General features: G+C 35.3%; 1 pseudogene; it reads left to right on the top strand.

Moving 5' to 3' along the window:
• LOC113063046 (rho guanine nucleotide exchange factor 39-like) overlaps positions 1-7,239 on the top strand; it is a 37,519-nt pseudogene extending 30,280 nt beyond the window's left edge.
• Positions 7,240-18,496: the final 11,257 nt, after the last annotated feature.

The following is an 18,496-nucleotide window of genomic DNA, read 5'->3' as shown; positions in this document are numbered from 1 at the left end:
TTGGTCACATCAGGAGGACCCCGGCCGCTTTGTAGTGCAACCTTTAGCACCCTGCAAACCACTAGGTCCTTTGTAGCTGGGCAGAGGTGCTCTTTGACAGGGAAAGTTGAAAGCGTTCAACATGAAGAGGGGGATCTCCAAGTTCCTGCTCTTTGAACTCCGCCGATGAAGCCTTCCTTGGATATGTCAGTCCAAACCAGTGACAGGTATTTGAGGCATACAGATTCATATTAAACAGAAGCGGGGGTTCTTTACCGCTATACCGGTGGACAACTTGATGTTTTTGGCACTGGGTGTCTTGTTATTGAGTTCGTACACTTGTTAGCATTGTGGATGTGAAACCGAAATCATCAGGCATGACTATTCTGCATGATCCAGATAGAACTTAACCATGTAAATGCATGTTACCAATTTAAAGAAGCCAAAGAAACCATTAAATCCAGTCTGCACATGTCGCCCTAAAGTATCACAGAATGCGTCTTCGTTGTTGCCTCATATTAAACCTGTGGCACTTTTAAAAAGCGGTTTGACCCCTACTTGACCCCTCTGCTAATCATAAAGTGCTTGTCTGTCGCTCAGAGCATCCATTTTGAGCTCCACACTCTTGCTATAGCCAGAGCTGCAATCACAAGGTTCACTGGGGCAATTAAGGAATCAGTAGCAGGAATGAAATTTCATCTTATCTATCCAAATGTCAGCATCTAATTTAGTTTCCATCATGCAACTGCCAATCACTGAGAAGGGAGATTGGTTGTCTCTTTTTCCGTCTCAAGTCATGTAAACCTTCTGCTTTTTATTCTCTGCTTGAAATTGATTTTTTATGTAGACAATAGGTAAGTCCTTCATCCATTTCCCTGTTATCTCTTCTCGTTGTAGGGAGGTGGTACATTCGGGAAGGCTGGCTAAAGACAGTGCCCCCTAAAGGCACGGAGGCAAAACCCAAGATGTTTTACCTGTTCTCTGACTTCCTGCTCCAGGCCAAACCATGCAGTCCCATACATCCTACCAATAGGGATAAGTTTGCCTGCCAGTGAATCTACCCATTAAAGGAGTGCACAGTGGATAAAGTCTTCGGCCACACCAAAAGCCAAGGAGGCCTTATTAGTGTAAGTTTAAACAGCAGTATTTACAATTCAGATGGATTTATTTTTGTTCATAATTCAGTTCACATATTTTGGTGCAAGTCATTTTTATTTTCATTGATATTCATAAATTGGAAGTGTGTTGTTTCTGACCCACTAACTCCACTAAAAGTCATGCTTTGCCAGTCAATGCCGTATTGATGTTCACACTTTTCTTAGAAATCAGCTTACTAGTTGCATGCTTATGATTGTTGCATTTTGAGGAATAATTGGCAAAAATATGTTTTTATTAAAAATACTAACATTTCATCTCCATTAAATATGTCCACACCAGAGGTAACTTGGGTGACTGCATGGTACATTATTATAGTAAATACAATAGATTTTAAGATTCTATAATCAATGCGTTACATTTTATTGGTGGATCGATGCATTCTTACAACGCCAAGTATTTTTTTTGGCAATCTGTGGAGTATAACACACTTTTATCCATTAAAATTCTTCATTGGCACTCTTCAAATCCATCATATATATTTGAACCATATGTCCCTCCCCACACTTATTGTTCTCAGATTGACTTGATCTGCAAGTTAGCAAAAATGATCAATTTATCATACTCCTTCTAGCGCTAATTACTCGAGTTCCTCATAAGGCTTCAAGTTTTAATGTCTCCACATGGCTTGATCTCTTTCCAGGTCTCTGTGCTGCCGCTGTGTGACAAATTATGTCTAAACGATCTCCGCACTCTCATGAAACATTCAGACGAATGTATCGTACACCCACAAAGGCATTTATTCCACATGGTTTGGTTGGTTTTAAAAAAGCGTAAATCTTAGAACTAACATACAGTTATTACATGTACATACTGAGATACATAATCATTAACTACAAAAATACAACCTAAAGATGTAGTATACATTACTTTACAAGTTGTTCGGCATTTCCTAAGGTTAAAGGAGCTAGTGGTCTCAGAACTACCACACTATCATGTCGCAGGTATGCTTTTTTTGGCACATGGAATAGACCTAAAAAGGCCACCTGCTCTAAAGAAGTGTGGGAAGGCGTTCGCATCACTCCATCAGATTAGATCACAGATCCATCTCTTCCGCTCAGCCGCTGAATGCATCTTCCCGAAACCCTGTCAGTGCTCTGCACTCCTCTCCTCTCCTCCGTTTGGGCCGTGGCCGAGGCTGCATATTATCTAATGGCTAGAAATGGCATTTCATTAGCCTGTTATCCCACAGAGGCCTCAAATGCATACTCAATGGCATTAGGTGTAATTTCTCATAAGGACACATTATTGATCCCGGTTCCACCCGCCTCCCACCTGGACCAAAGGGGAAAGAGGCTGTCAGCACTCTCTGGCCCCTCCCCGGCCGGGCCGTGAAGAATTAAAGCAAAATTAAATTTGACAGCTGGAAATGCCATGGCAATCTATATGCAAAGTTCGAAAGTAGTAGTAGTAGAGGAAAATGCGCTATGAAAATTTTGGCTCCCTCTCCCCTGTCCATTTGTCTAGATGAGAGAGTGTTTGTATACGGATAATTTCTTCCCTCCTTTTCTCTTTCTCTCGCGTTTCCCATCTCCGCATCCCCCTCCCTTTTCGTCTCTCCATCTTCCTCTTGCGGCTCCCCGTCTTTCTTTCCTCCACCTCCTTGAATATTATTCTGCATCCATGACCGATTCCCTTTGATGTATAAATAATCAAGTGAAATTATGTGCGTCGAAGAGGCTCCGTGCTCCGCCGTTCGTATTATACAAAGTAATTTCTACCTAAGAGGGTCAGATTTCCTGACAAATCCCTAATTACCGCATCTCAATAGAAGTGGAATCTATTTGTGCATAAATCAGGCCACCCGTCCCCCCATGCGGCGGACCCCTAATATCGCGCTCCGCTTTGCCTCGCTCGCTGAACTCGCTAATTTGATAATACTTTTGATGATGGTACATTTGAAATCTTAATCTATTTAATACCTAATGAGAAACAAGTGCACCAGACACCCCCGCCTCCTTAAAATACAACCGGAGCGCCATTCCTTTTTACCAGGTGTCCATTAAAGACCCGGCTCCACTCATCATTACGATTCCGTCCCCAAACGTAATAAAGATTAGGCCTGATTATTGATATGCTGTTGGTAACTGCTGCCTTTTCCTCCACTCCGGTGGCCCCAGGTAAATGTGAAAGGTCATTTAATATTTTCAAGGCCCCAATTATAATCCACTGTAATGGGTCCCCATTGTAATTATTCCGAGGATAAAGCCTCTGTCTTTGTTTGGAGGTGGATGGTTCCCGTTGTCTTGTTTGACATGTGTAATCTAGCAGTAAAGTCTCCTCAGTGCGGATGAGTGATGGTAATTGCTGTTGACTCAAGGATGAGCCATCTGACGGGAGGCGGAGAACGTGGGCCGAGCTCAGAAAACTTGTCCTCCAAGTGCAGATCATTGCCAAATTAGCAGCTGAGAGCATCAACTGGCACATCTGTGCGCCTTTGGGCTCGAGTGGAGAAAGTGTTGCTTCCTCTGCAGCTCCTTCATGGTTATTTCCGTGACCTATTTTGCATCAGATTGAAAATCAAATCATTAAACGCAGTACATTTTCTACTAATGTTATTGATGATGTTCTTTTAATGTTTTGTGAGGTGGATTAAGTTGTCTCGTCTTCAGTGATGTGCTTTAAAATTCATCTTAAGGCCAGTTAAGCCTTTAAAATGCCTAATTGTGGCTGTTCATCCTGTACATCTATACACTATGTGTTTGAAGAACTGAAGTCAGTACTGTGGATCCTAAGATCACAAATGTTTGAGATTTTGAGACCTCGGTCCATGTAAACACTGGAGGCAATGCTAACAAACTAGTTCATGGACGCCCTCTAGTGATCCAAAGGAATTATGTGCACAAAAAATATGTTGTTTTTTTAGACGTTTTTACCATTTTCGAGAGACATTTCAATAAAAGTCGATATAATTTAATTAGACCTTAAATATATTTAAGTGTACATTTTGTGTGTGTGAGAAATTTATACAAATGGTACCACCAAAATCATTGCTTTACAGTGTCCTTCACCAGTTTCTATTATACATTAACTCTCAATCTCTTCCTCTAACTGAATATTTTCCCTCTTCTAGTTGACCTTTGCCAGGGCCAAACTTCTTCTAATGCCTCCGTTTGGCTATTGGGTGAGTCTGTCTGTCCACACAGGGATACTCGAAATTCAGCTCCTAAAAAAAACGAAACTTTTTAGGCTACTAACCCCCAAATGTCACTCAACCCTGGTTTTGAAGTTAAAACATCAACACAGCTCATAATCATTAGCCTTAGATTCTGAAGTCAGTGTTAACACAATATCAGTGCCCTTTCCTCTCTCACAGAGCAGGGAGATGGTTGACACAGACACAGTCCCAACTGCTCAGCTCTGTCTGAGTGATTGAGAGGGACAGACTGTCACCTCATGCCATCTTAATGCTTTAATTATTATTATTATTATAATAAAACATTAAAAATATATATATCACATCCATATATTTAAATGCATGTACCTTGACTCGTTTGCCACCTTAAAATTATTTGTAATTCGTATGTCAAATTACATAGTGGTGTATTCAAGTCATTGCATTAATAATGTGAATTGTTCTTTAAAATGCTTTATGCATTGAGTGTTATTCCTATGAGACAGATGTATGTTCAGTATACATATACAGTATACAATTCGTTCTCCTGTTATTTATTTAGTTTTTCTTTAGGTCCAGAAACCTAATTTAGGGTTTCCATCATTCTTAGGCTATTTTCCATCTTCTCTCTGACCCGTATAATTAAACAGGTCATTTTTTATTACTTTGCTGCACTCATTTATTACTTGCTCGCGGGTCCAATATAATTTTTAAGCATCCCATCCTTCAACAGGTTTAATAGAACAGGTTCACAAAACAATCTGTGCTGGCATACGGCGCATAAACGGTTAAGATTGGACGGAAAAATTTAGGGACCATCTTAAATGTAAATCTAAACTCTGGATATGCAGAGCTATAGGTGCTACACAAGGCCTCGAACAGTCATTATTGCAGTTTAGTTTCAATAAATGCTTTTTTTTTAGTTCTGACAGTTTAAACCGTATGTTTAAATATTGTTTGTCGACTCAACTGTTTAACTGAATGTTTAATAGTCTTATTGTATTGCATAAGATCAAGCTTATTTGCCCCCTTTAAATTGTGGGATCCATTACTCTTGTGTGCTTTTTTAATTACCTTCATATTTGACACAAGCCATGTCACCGATCCATGTCACATGACTTACAATTGCCTTTATGATTCTGTTTGTTCCCCTCCATGATTATCTGTAACGCGAATGTAATCGTTTCCTTTCATGAAACACTATCAGATTCCCGTTATCGATACAGTATTATGTTATTGCTATTGCTTGTGGTTGGGAAATATAATCCATGAGCTTATTTTCAGTTGTTGCATACCAGTAATCTTAATGCGACTGATTATTGACTTGAAGCAAGACCAAACATATCGAGGCCCTTAAGACCGTCTGAAACTTAAGAGCACATCATTCCCTCCAATTTCCTTTGCCATATGCCCAGAAATCGACATCACTAAATCAGTGATGCACATAGGTTAGTATAATGTATTTCCATCTGAGTGGTTTTAATTGTAATATTTGTGATGTTTCTTTTTCGTTAGTTGAGGAATATTGTTATACAAGATGAACATGGTTTAGGTTTCACGCACACATTTGCAGATACACATCAGTACTAGTTGTTTGCCTGGGGACTCGATCAGTTCGCAGTCGATGGTTTCGATGACATGAGGTGAAGGCGGCTGGAGCCTTATGACAAAACTGAGCGTCTCCCATCGAGGCAGATCCGCTCAACTCTATGGTCAGATAGATGTCTCCTATACAAACCAAAAACTTCCCTTTCATGTCACCAGAAAAAACACACACAAATATCATGTGCTATAGACACATTGTCTCCCGTGCTGGATCAAAAAAGATGAAGGAAATGATCAGTGTGTGTTTTAGAGGACTATAATGCAGAACACTATAATGAGTTACTGTATATTCTCCAAGTTTTGATTTAGTTAGTCTTTCCCGGATTCAAACACTTTTGTCTCTTTCTGTCATTTTCTTTCTTTCTTTCTTACAACAATATAAAAAAGAAAGACTTAGTGATAATAATAATATGAATAAAGGTGTGTTGTTTTTATTCCTTTTTTATGTATATTTTTTTTTCTTTTTGATTAAAACTAGAAGAACCATTCTTCTAGTGATTGGTACAGAATCATAAAAATATTATCTGTTGGTCCACAAGTCAAAGAACAAAGTCATATTTATTTATTTATTTTTAATGCAAAACATTTATATTTTATGTTTTGCATTAATCAATAATGCATACAATAATATTTAAAAAAAAAAAATTATTATTATATTTGTCACACTTTTTTGTTTCTGTTCCATACATTTTTATGCCACTTTCTTAACCCTACAAATCATATTTGTATAATTTCATTTAAATTTTTTATCATTTCAATTTCAATGTTTTTTTTGTTTTGTTTTTTATAACAAGTAGTGTTATTTTGTCCTGTAATTTTAGCCTATATACTGTATACTTAAAAAAGGGGAAAATTTAAGCTGCATTATGCAGAAAATAAAAAAAAACAAAAGTTTCAAAATCATTTTAAAATATATATATTTTTGGCTAAATATATAAAATAACATGTTCAAATTTATTCTCCATCAGTTTGTGAAAAGTAGTTGATACATTTTTGGATTTCATCTCAAAACCGTAGTCATAAGCTGGAACTTTTTTTTTTTTTTTTTTTTTACAAGGTACAGGTATAACACGTCTAAGTGTAACATGAGCTGGAACTTGAAGAGGTGGTCTGAGTTTGTCATCTGTATTAAAATGTCAAGATTAGCATCAGGTATGACATGAAAGAGGAGCTAATGATGTAGTTTCATACTCTAGCTTCTTGATTCCTGTTTAAATGACTGATCTTAATGTCTTCCCTGGTTCAGTTGATGACAGATGGTCTCGTTTTTCATTCCAGGCAGCTGAAGTCAAAGAATACAGTGGTGCACAGAAGAGACGAGCTGCGTAGGAAGCCTATCAGATCGGATCCAGACAGTCAGAACACTCCAGAACTACAGCAAACATGTGGAATAAAAAGAAACATGGTCTGTTGTTGTTTCATCTTTAATTACAATTAATAAAAAAATTATAATAACTATTATTGTTAGTTTATTAGATTATGCATAGGGTTTTTTTTACCAAATTAGTTATATGTATTTCTTTAATTTAATCTGTTTGCAATTTTATATTTATGTATATCTGAACACATTTTATTACCTGGTTTGAAGGGTTAAATCGCCTAAAAATATGTAATTCTTTCATCATTTACTCACCCTCAAGTTGTTCCAAACCTGTAAGAGTTTTTTTTTTCTTCTGTTGAGCACAAAATAAGATAATTTGAAGAAAGAATCAGTTGATGGTACCCATCGACTCCACTGAATGTTTTTTCATTCTATGGAAGTCAATGGCTGCCGTCAACTGGTTGGTTACAAGCATTCTTCAAAATATCTTATTTTATTTTTTATTTTTTTGTGTGGTCAATAGAAGACAGAACCTCTTTATATGTTTGGAACAACTTGAGAGTGGGTAAATAATGTCAAAGTTTTGGTTGAACTACTCCTTTGAAATTAGATTTTTAAACTTCTGTACACCACTGTTCATAATCTAATTTAAATAAACAATATATATATATATATTCTTTGGATTAGAAAAATAAACTTGTTTATTAGAGAAGATATATGTAATACTTATAAATATTGTGGGTAAAAAATAATATTTCTATAAATAATATAATACAAAAATGCTGAATTATTATTTTGCCACTAATAATTTAAAAAAGTGAAATTCTATCATGAATATAAATTAATCAAATTAATTTTCATTGTTAATCTGATTAAATCAATTATAATTTTTAAAATGTATATCATTTTTATTTGTATTCATTTATACCGTATGTTTTCACATTACATGCACTCACACATCTGTGGTTTCTCTAATGCAGATGTTGGATGAAGAGGTTCAGGAACACAGAGAGGGTCACACCAGCAGTTCCATCCCTTCAACTTGGGAAAGCGGCTACAGCGCCACCAAGAGGCTGAAGCCCGGTCAAGCTCCTGCTGCAAGGTAGTTTTACAGCATCACTTCATGTGATCAGACTCTGATGGAACAATACTGTTCCATCTCTGTTATCTTAACCAGTACATTATGTACCCAATATTAGTAATACACAGCTTCTATTACAATTCTCTTTGATGGTCTGAAGAAAAGGTATTTTATGCTGTGTGTATATAAAACATGTACCTGCAATAGAAATCTGAATAGCATAATAAATCTCACATTGTTAATGCAGTCCACAGGAGTCTTCTGGATGGAGCTGCGTCATACTGTGAGGAGGTTCATGTTCTGAAAAGAGCTGAAAGAAATGCCCACAGACGGAAGGAGCAGAGGTGATTTAGGATGAATGCAATGCAATCTACATCTACTACACTGCTGCATTTTTGCCATATGCCAAAGAATATACCGCAATGCAGGCTTATTGCTTTTAAGCATGTTTACTGTTGGTTTTATACTGAGATGTCTTACTATTTAAAGTATAATACAATGCAGACAGTCATCACTCAGTTATCACCAATAATGGCCTAAATCTAATTATATATATAAAAAAACACACAACACAAAAACATCATGTATAGTAACAGACTATTTATCTAATCACACCAACTCTGAATTTATATCACTATAGTGCAAAACATTTATTATTTAAATATTATATTCTGCAATACTTAATGTATTAAGTTTATATACATGTTTTTTTTTTTTCATCTGCTTGTGTTAATCAAGTAGTGGAGTTATTGTTACTAAATCTGTTATACTGGTCAATATTAGATTTTGCATGTGAATTAATAAAAATTAGCTAGTTATTGCTCTAATTATTGACCAGGTCTATTAAAGCAGTGGTTTTAACTGTTCATGCTCTGGCCAACACTGCCCTCTTCTGGAACATTGCGGATCTCTCAAGTCTCACATGCATTAAATACCAACGCAAAACTTTAAGTCTGGAATTGAAGTCTGTTGAAGAGTCTTACAACATTAGTCATAGGTTTTTATTGGAATATGGGTATATTTAAGTATTATTAGGTCTCTGTTTGTTCAGTAATATTTACTGTATTTATTTATAGTTATTGCCTTGGTTCCCGCATTCATGAAAATCCTGGAAATATAAGGGAGTTTGAAAATTGATTTCAAGGTCATGATAAAGTCAAAGATTTGTATAGGAAAGCATCTGTGTTCCTGTTGTCCTTTATGAAATATGAAAGTTCAGTTGGCCACATGGTGGCAGCACACAGCTTTTTTATGTTTTGTTTTTGTTTTGTTATTTTGTAAAGTAGGCCATCCAATGCAGGTGGTGATGAGAGCGCTGACCCTGCCTGTTTAGACTCGTATGATATTACTTATATTGGAGAAGAAATTCATGCATTGTTGTTTTCACCTTTATTTTGGCCTCTATCATCACTGCATGCTAAACAGTGTCCATTTACGGTTTCAAAACAGACATTCGGATCACTCAGCTGCAGCTGATGAAACTGCAAGCAATTACCCGGTTGAATACTTGGCTCAATTTGCGCAATTTGCACCTCATCCTTTCACGTTTGCTGGAAGCTGATGCCAGATTCTCTGCTGATTGTTCTCTCTCCTGCCTTACATTCTTTAGGCAGGTGGTTGAGGATTCAGAATACCATTCATGGTCAGTGTGCTTCAGTGTGTTTTTGAGGGATTGGTGCAGGGTTACAGACTGAGAACACAGGGAAAATCTGGGATTCTTAACCTAATCTAAATTTGAAAAGTATCTTAAAATAAAAATTATTGTAAAATAAAGTTGTTAATTAATTAATTTTGTGCTGTCTTTTTTGTTTGTTTTCCTAGGATTTTTGTTTTTATTTTTTTATTTTATTTTTTATTTTGCTATGTGCTATAAATTGCTGTGATCTAGTTTTTCTTGTGTTTTTGTTTTGTGGTGTTCTTTTTAATTTGACTTTTTTGATGTTGTTGTTCCAATTTGAACAACTATGATTTTGTTTGCACGTGTCTCAAATAAGCACAGTAAATATCATTATTTATTTATATATATATATATATATATATATATATATATATACATACATACATACATACATACAGTCATGGGCAAAAATATCGGCACCCTTGGTAAATATGATCAAAGAAGGCTGTGAAAATTAATCTGCATTGTTAATCCTTTTGATCTTTTATTTAAAAAATTAGAAAATGTATCCTTTCATTGGATAATACAAATTTAAAATGGGGGAAGATATTATTATGAAATAAAGGTTTTTCTCAAATACTTGTTGGACACAATTATTGGCATCCCTAGAAATTCTTATGAGTAAAATATCTCTGAAGTATATTCCCATTCATATTCACAATTTTGAGCACTCCAACGTGATTATGAACATGAAATTATCCAGCCATGGCTTTCTGTTTCACAGAAATATAAAGAGGAGGGAAAACAAAGCCCAAATTCCCTGGATCATCCATCAAAATGAAAAAAACCAAAGAATATATTTCTGATGTGCAGCAGAAGATAATTGAGCTTCACAATTTAGAGAAGAAATTCCCATTTCCACCATCAGAGCAATAATTAAGAATTTCCAATCAACATAAATGTTAAGAAACTGCCTGGAAGAGGACGTGTGTCTATATCGTCCTAATGTGCAGTGAGAAGGAGAGTTTGAGTGACTAAAGACTCTGGAGAATTGCAGAGAAATAGTTGAGTCTTAGGTTCAGAAAACCGTAAAGTAAAATTGTCAAACAGAATCTACATCACCACATGTTGTTTGGGAGGGTTTCAAGAAAAATTCTCCTAGCTCATTCAAAAACAAACTAAAGCATATTCAGTTATCAGACTGGAACTTCAAATGGGACTGGCTTTCTATGGTCAAAAAAAAAAAACAGCTTTTTAGCAGCAAACACTAAAGATGGGTCTAAAAGATACAGAGATAAAAAGTACCCCATGTGTACAATGAAATATACTGCTGTATTTCTGATGTGTTGGGCATATATTTCTGCTGAAGGTCCTGGGCATCTTGTTTAGACACATGGCATCATGGATTCTATCAAATACCAACAGATAAAAATCAGTAAGTGACGGACTCTGTTAGAAATCTTATAATGGACCATGTTTGGATCTTTCAACCGTACAATAATCCAAACACAATCCTCAAAAACAACACAGAAATGGTTCACTGAGCTCAAAACCAAGCTTTTGCTATGGCCATTTCAAGTCCTCTGACCTGAACCCTAGAAGATGAGAGGAGTGAACCGAAGAGGAGAATCTAAAAGGTCTGGAGTGATTCTGGATGACGGAATGATCTCTGATCTCTTGTCAGGTGTTCTCTAACCTCATCAGGCATTATAGAGAAAATTTAGGCCTGTTAAACTGGCAAATGGAGGTTTCAAAAAGTATTAAATAAAAGGGTGCCGTTATTGTGGCTAATGTGTATTAGAGAAAAACATTTATTTCATAATGATATTTCCCCCAATTTGAAATTCTTATTATCCAATGAAAGGGAAAAAATTTGTGTTTGTGTGTGTGTTTATTTATTTATTATTATTTTTATAAATATATATATATATATATATATATATATAAAAGATCAAAAGGATTGACAATGCAGATTAATTTTCACAGCCGCCTTTGATATTTACCAAGGGTGCTGATATTTTTGGCCATGACTCTATATATGTGTGTGTGTGTGTGTGTGTGTGTGTACTTGTTTTTCTATTCTGGTGGGGACTTAAACCTGAATACACACAGACTCATGGGGACTTGTGTCACGGTGGGGACCTAAATTGAGGTCCCCACGGGTAAACAAGCTAATAAATTACACAGAATGAAGTTTCTTGAAAATCTAAAAATGCAGAAAGTTTCCTGTGAGGGTTAGGTTTAGGGGTAGGGTTGGTGAAGGGCGATAGAAAATACGGCCTGTACAGTATAAAAACCATTACGCCTATGGGGAGTCCCCACAAGGATAGCTGACCAGACTGTGTGTGTGTATGAGTGTGTTTTCAAGTTCTCTAGGTGTTACTTCCAAACGCATGACATCAATTTAATGACAAATGGATCATTACTGTAAGTTTTATCGTGTGCTTTGGCTTTTTACTTTGCTTTTAAACTGGACCAGTAAGAGTTATGCTCAGAAAAGAAAATCTAGTGAACGGGTTCAAGTTTAGACTTCAGCTCAAGTCATTTTGCAGGAGTCTTGTATGATATTATGTTGTGGTCGCGTCACTAAGATACACGATTCACAGTTATTTTTGATAGTCAAGAACAAGATCTGCCTGTCTCTTTTCTGATTCTGAAATGAAAGCAGAGAAGTGTTCCACAGTTTTTTGTGGTTTCTTATAATAAAGACCTTCTTTTAGCTTGTAATGTTGCTCTGGTTCATGAATTTGCACTTATGAAGGAGGTTTAAGCACAAATGTTTAATACTCAAGCAATTCAGCCCTTCCTTTTAGTGTGTAAGAAATGGAGGAAGCAAAATGTGTTTCAGTGACTGAATAAATTTGAATTATGCTCAGAAATATACTGTGGCTCCATGCACGAATGACACATCGTGATTCTCCAAAATATCTACAAATCTAATGTCTTGCTTTCTCAGCTGATGTTGATTTAAGGTAAATTCCAACCAAACAGCATCAATTGTGTGGCTATGCACTTTACAACCAGCATAAACAGGGCATGTATTCACAAATAATCCCAAGATTAAAATCTGCATTTGAAGTGGAAGTGCATGCTTCTGTGTTGTTTTAAGATGTGCTTTTTTTTGTTTTTCATTTTTGTTTTTCGTATGCTTTTTTTCTTTTGTGCAGTCCTTTTATTTATTTTTTGTTTTGTTTTATGTGATTTTTGTTTGCAGGCCAAATTACTTTTTCTGCATGGCAGGTAGAAAATTATTAGAATTTTTTTTGTACTTTATATTTTTTGTACATTAACATATTGCTGTTTGTATACATGCATGTCCACTTGAAATCTCAGCCTTTACTCTTGCCACTGGTGATTCATTAGTACTGTTTATGCTGTTTGTTCAGTGCACGAGCACATGTTGGATGTTGTTCAGTTGGAACTTGCATCTTACCTTAAATCAACACCAACTGAAAGAGTGGCTGAATGATTTCCTCATTGTCAAACACGGTCACTGGTCTCTTGTTTCTGTTTTGGAAATGGTGCGTTAACACTCTAAAACACAAGGCCTTGGCAAAACAACATGTGCTGTTGACTCTGACAATCCCTCTGCTTTTGGAGCATTTCATGCGCGAGGACCAATGCATTAAACACTAGCGTGCTTACCATTCTTTTCTTGTGAAATGAGTCTGAGGATCTCAGTGGTGATTTTAAGACTATTTAGTATAGACTTGGAGACATGTTTGGCTTTTCAAACTGATCTTACATTACAGTTTTGGAGCTCACTTGAAGAAGCAAGGGTCAGACTGTCTGGCGCGGTTTACTTCTTAAATACGTTTTTTTTTTTTTTTGGACTTGAAATTGATTGTTTTGAATGTTGAGTCTTTTTGTTCTCATAATGGTTCATAAGCATACGCATTAGTTTTTTGTTGTTGTTTTTTGTGTTGCTTTTGCTTTTGCTTTTTTTTTACTTTGTTTTTGTTTTGTTTTATGTCACAGTAAATTGGTGTTTTAATGTTAGTTTTATACATTACGGTTTTTTTTTTCTTTGTTTTGTTTGTATGCCTTTGTTGTTTCTGACATTCTTTTGCTTTGTTCTGCTTTTTTGGAAGTATAATTTTCTTTATATATTTTTGTTTTGTTTTGCTTTTTGTTTTTGTTTTTGTTTTTTCTTTTTGTTTGGATGTCAGTTTTATACATTTACGTTTTTTTTTTTTTTTTTTTTCTTTACTTGACATGCAAAAAAAACAAACATTCCAAAGTAAAGTAAACTGTCTACATGGCATGGAAAAATGTTTGAGATTATATTTATTTTCATTCTTATTTTCTTGTCTATGAGATGGTTTATGTAAAAGTAGCACAGCTTACCCCTCTCTCCCATACATTGTTTGGACTGGAGAATAAAAAAGCAGGACCTACTGTATGTATCTTCATGCACTATGTGATAACTCAACCCGTCTCCCCCTTTGTTTCTTTGTCCTATTTTTCAGCAGACAATAACACCTCAAATCCAGATGTGTGATATTATTCCTGCTGAATTTTGTTTTACACTATCATACAGTAATTCTGGTTTGTTACATGATCCGCTTGGAAGGCCCACTTCCTCGACTGCATTTAACATTTTGAACATTTTGTTTCTGTCAGAGTTTCACTCTATTAATAACCCAGTCCTAAGTAAAGCAACATCACTCAGATCAGATCCACATCTGCAGCCAACAGCAATGCCATGTGTCTTTAGTCTCAATGCATAGTCCTTTTTGTAAATGTAGTATTGTAGTTATAAAACCAAAACTGCTTATTTGTTGCCATGGCACCAGCTAAATTAATTGATCTTATGGATACTCACGTCAAGTAATTTCGGATTAGACCCAAATACCCATTTGGTCTGATGTTATTGCATGCGTGACACTGCATAAAACACATGCTTCTCCCTGTAGAACAAGAGCATGCTCTAAATAAATAGCATTGAAAACAGAAATGTATTATTTTTATTATAAAATAATTAGGTCATCTGCCATTTCATACAGTCTATTGATGACTGATATGAGGCAGGACAACCACTGACTGCGTGATGGAGCCTAGAGAATATCCTTAGATATGGGCTGTAGGCTAAGTGCAATATCACATGAGTGCAAATGTGATCCTCATCTTATACAACAGTTCATTAAGAAGTTCGGTAACACTTTAGAATAAGGTTCCATTAATTAATGTTAGTTAATGTATTAATTAACATGAACTAAGCAAGAACAATCCTTCTACAGCATTTATAAGTCTTAGTTCATGTTAATTTCAACATTTACTAATGCATTATTTAAATCAAAAGTTGTGCTTGTTAACATTAGTTAATGCACTGTGAATTACCATGAACTAACAAGGAATAACTGTATTTTCATTAACTAACATTAACGAAGATGAATAAATACAGTAATAAATGTATTATTCATTGTTTGTTCATGTTAATTAACACATTAACAAACATTAACTAATGGAACCTTATTCTAAAGTGTTACCAGAAGTTCATATTGTGTAATTTTAAACACAATGTTGTCTGTTTTGCTCAATTTTTCTAACCAAAATATAAAGGCAAATCAGAACTGTTCATCTTCGAGCAACCCACAGCGGCATTTCATTTCTTAATCCACGTTTTGAAGGAATATGGTGAACCATTTGGCGCGTTGAACCATTGGCCATAGTCGCGTTGGCTTTGAAGTGATGCTGGTGACATCAAAGTACCACGAGAGCGATTCAAAAGCTCAAGGAATCTTCGTCTGCTCTCTAAACTCTTGCGGTTCTTTGATGTCACACACGATCGTTCTGATGGTGACGATCCGCTTCAAGTCGAACAAGCCTAATGATTCAGTGAAGCATTCATAAAGAACCATTTACTTCACTCCTGAAGGAATCAGCCATTTGAACGAATCAAACGAATGAATAAATGACTCGATGACTTAATAATTAAGACATTTACCACCACCTACTGGCAATTTTAGATTATAATTTAACTGTATAATTTCATTAAAGGAAATAATTTAATGTTTTCATAGTAATAATAAGAAAATTATTAAATTATTAAAGTTTTAGTTCACCCAACCAAAAATGACAATTCTGTCATCGTTTACTCACATGAGAGTATAAGTAATACTTTTTATCAAACAAAATATTTCTTTCTGAACCTACTTTTTGTAATTTCAGTTTGATACTTTGCACAACAATGACTTTAAATAATCTTTTCAGAGTAATTTCTCCAAATTTGATGTGCAATTAATTAGATTCATTAATCACCACATCATGTAATTAATTAGATAAAAAAATTTAGTCGCTTACCAGACCCAAAAATAATATTTAGTACTATAAAGAATGCTTGAATCTGATCGATCAATCATGAAATTTTGTGTTCAGATGCAACTAGTGCAAATTGCCTCCCAATTATCGATTATATAAAAAATTAAATCAGACTTAAGTATTAATATTTCTGTATTATTTGAGCATTGTTCATCTTGTTGCTTAACCAATTGATTTGTACGTTATAATGATGATATATTTTTTTTAGTCAAAGCTTTAAGTTAATATGCAGGTAAGATTATAAAATAATTTTGAAATAATTTAATATTTACAAAATTTATAAAATAACTTGGATCAATATTTATTTTCCGTGTATTCATTTATTTGACTGTACAGAAATGGTCAAACTTCTACATCCAGAACTAACAATTTTCTTCAGAATGTCATAATCTAGTTGAATTTGTGTGTTTATTAAATTCACATTGAATGTTTTTGTTGTATTTGATCATTTTATATCTATTTTTCCATTCAGGCAAAACTTTCATATATCATGTCTAAATATTGAGGTCATGGTAAATCTCAGCTTGAATGCAGTGTCTAGCCATCTTACAGATGATCACAGTGGTTGACCTTTCCAGCAAGTCTGTGATGATTTGTGCCAGAACTGAATGAACTCTGTGATCCAGATATCCCACAATGCATCACTGGAGCATCAAAGAGTCAAAAGGTAGGTCAATAGTCACTTTTAGATCATAGCAAGTATGAGTATATTGAGGTCACATCTTCAAATTTATATTCAACGGTTTAAGGTTTTATTATGTTTATTTGTTCACCCAACAAGCTATACTTAAAATAAAATGTTATATACTGCAGTTGTAGCATTCAGCCCTGGCCTATTCATAATTGCAACACTCAGTTGCATAATTTTGGCATTAGACTTCAAAGTAGTGATTCATGGCTGTTGGAAATACTTTATATGATAGTTTAAACATGACCATTGACTGTTAATACTGTATATGTAGGCCTTGACCCATTTGATAAGGTAATCTAACATTTTCTTCTGTAATTGCAACATTTACATTCACAAGACTTTGTAGTTTAATATGGCCTACATTTTGCGTCACTGCACTGATAAATGTATAAACTATCAGTATCTGGAGCACTTTTGCTCTGAATGCCACTGTTCCTATTTGTTACACAATAATCAGTGTAAAACTTAAAGTAATAAAGCAATTGTAAATAGTTTTAAAGGGTTAGTTCACTGAAAAATTTTGTCATTAATGACTCATGTCGTTCCAAACCCGTAAGACCTCCGTTCATCTTCGGAACACAGTTTAAGATATTTTAGATTTAGTCCGAGAGCTCTCAGTCCCTCCATTGAAGCTGTGTGTACGGTATACTGTCCATGTCCAGAAAGGTAAGAAAAACATCATCAAAGTAGTCCATGTGACATCAGAGGGTCAGTTAGAATTTGTTGAAGCATCAAAAATACATTTTGGTCCAAAAATAGCAAAACTACAACTTTATTCAGCATTGTCTTCTCTTCCGGGTCTGTTGTGAGCGTGTTAACTGCAGTGAAGTGATATCCGGTTTGATATCCGAGTACATGAATTACTCCAGGATATTGGTTTGTTTTGACTCAGAGGAAGGGTCGGCCACATTAAAAAAGTGGTAGCACTTTATTTTACAGTCCTGTTCCTCATGTACATACTATGTACTTATTATAGTAATTACAATAACTATGTAATAACTAGGTACTAACCCTGAACCTACCCCTAAACCTAACCCTACCCAATTGTAGTTACCTTGTATTACCAGAACTTTCTTAGATAAATACACTGTAAGTACACTATAAGTATATGTTAGTACAGGTACTGTAAAATAAAGTGCAACCAAAAAAGTTAGCAGCGTCATTGGTGGATTAATTCTTATTGGAGACGCGAACCATTTCTAATGATTCAGTTCGATTTGGTGAACTGGTTCAAGAAGATCCAGTTACATCGAGTGATTCATTCGCGAACTGGATATCACTACACTGCAGTGAACGCACTCACAACAGACCCGGAAGAGAAGACAATGCTGAATAAAGTCATAGTTTTGGCTATTTTTGATGCTTCAAAATATTCTAACTGCCCCTCTGATGTCAAATGGTCTACTTTGATGATGTTTTTCTTACCTTTCTGGACATGGACAGTGTACTGTACACACAGTTTCAATGGAGGGACTGAGAGCTCTAGAACTAAATCTAAAATATCTTAAACTGTGTTCCGAAGATGAACAGAGGTCTTACGGTTTGGAACGACATGAGGGTGAGTTATTAATGACATAATTTTCCTTTTTGGGTGAACTATACCTTTAATT

The sequence above is a fragment of the Carassius auratus genome, chromosome 4, assembly GCF_003368295.1.
Source record: "Carassius auratus strain Wakin chromosome 4, ASM336829v1, whole genome shotgun sequence".
Classification (NCBI taxonomy): domain Eukaryota; kingdom Metazoa; phylum Chordata; class Actinopteri; order Cypriniformes; family Cyprinidae; genus Carassius; species Carassius auratus.
Note: the sequence above shows the minus strand (reverse complement) of the source record. Positions and strands in the feature narration are given on the sequence as shown.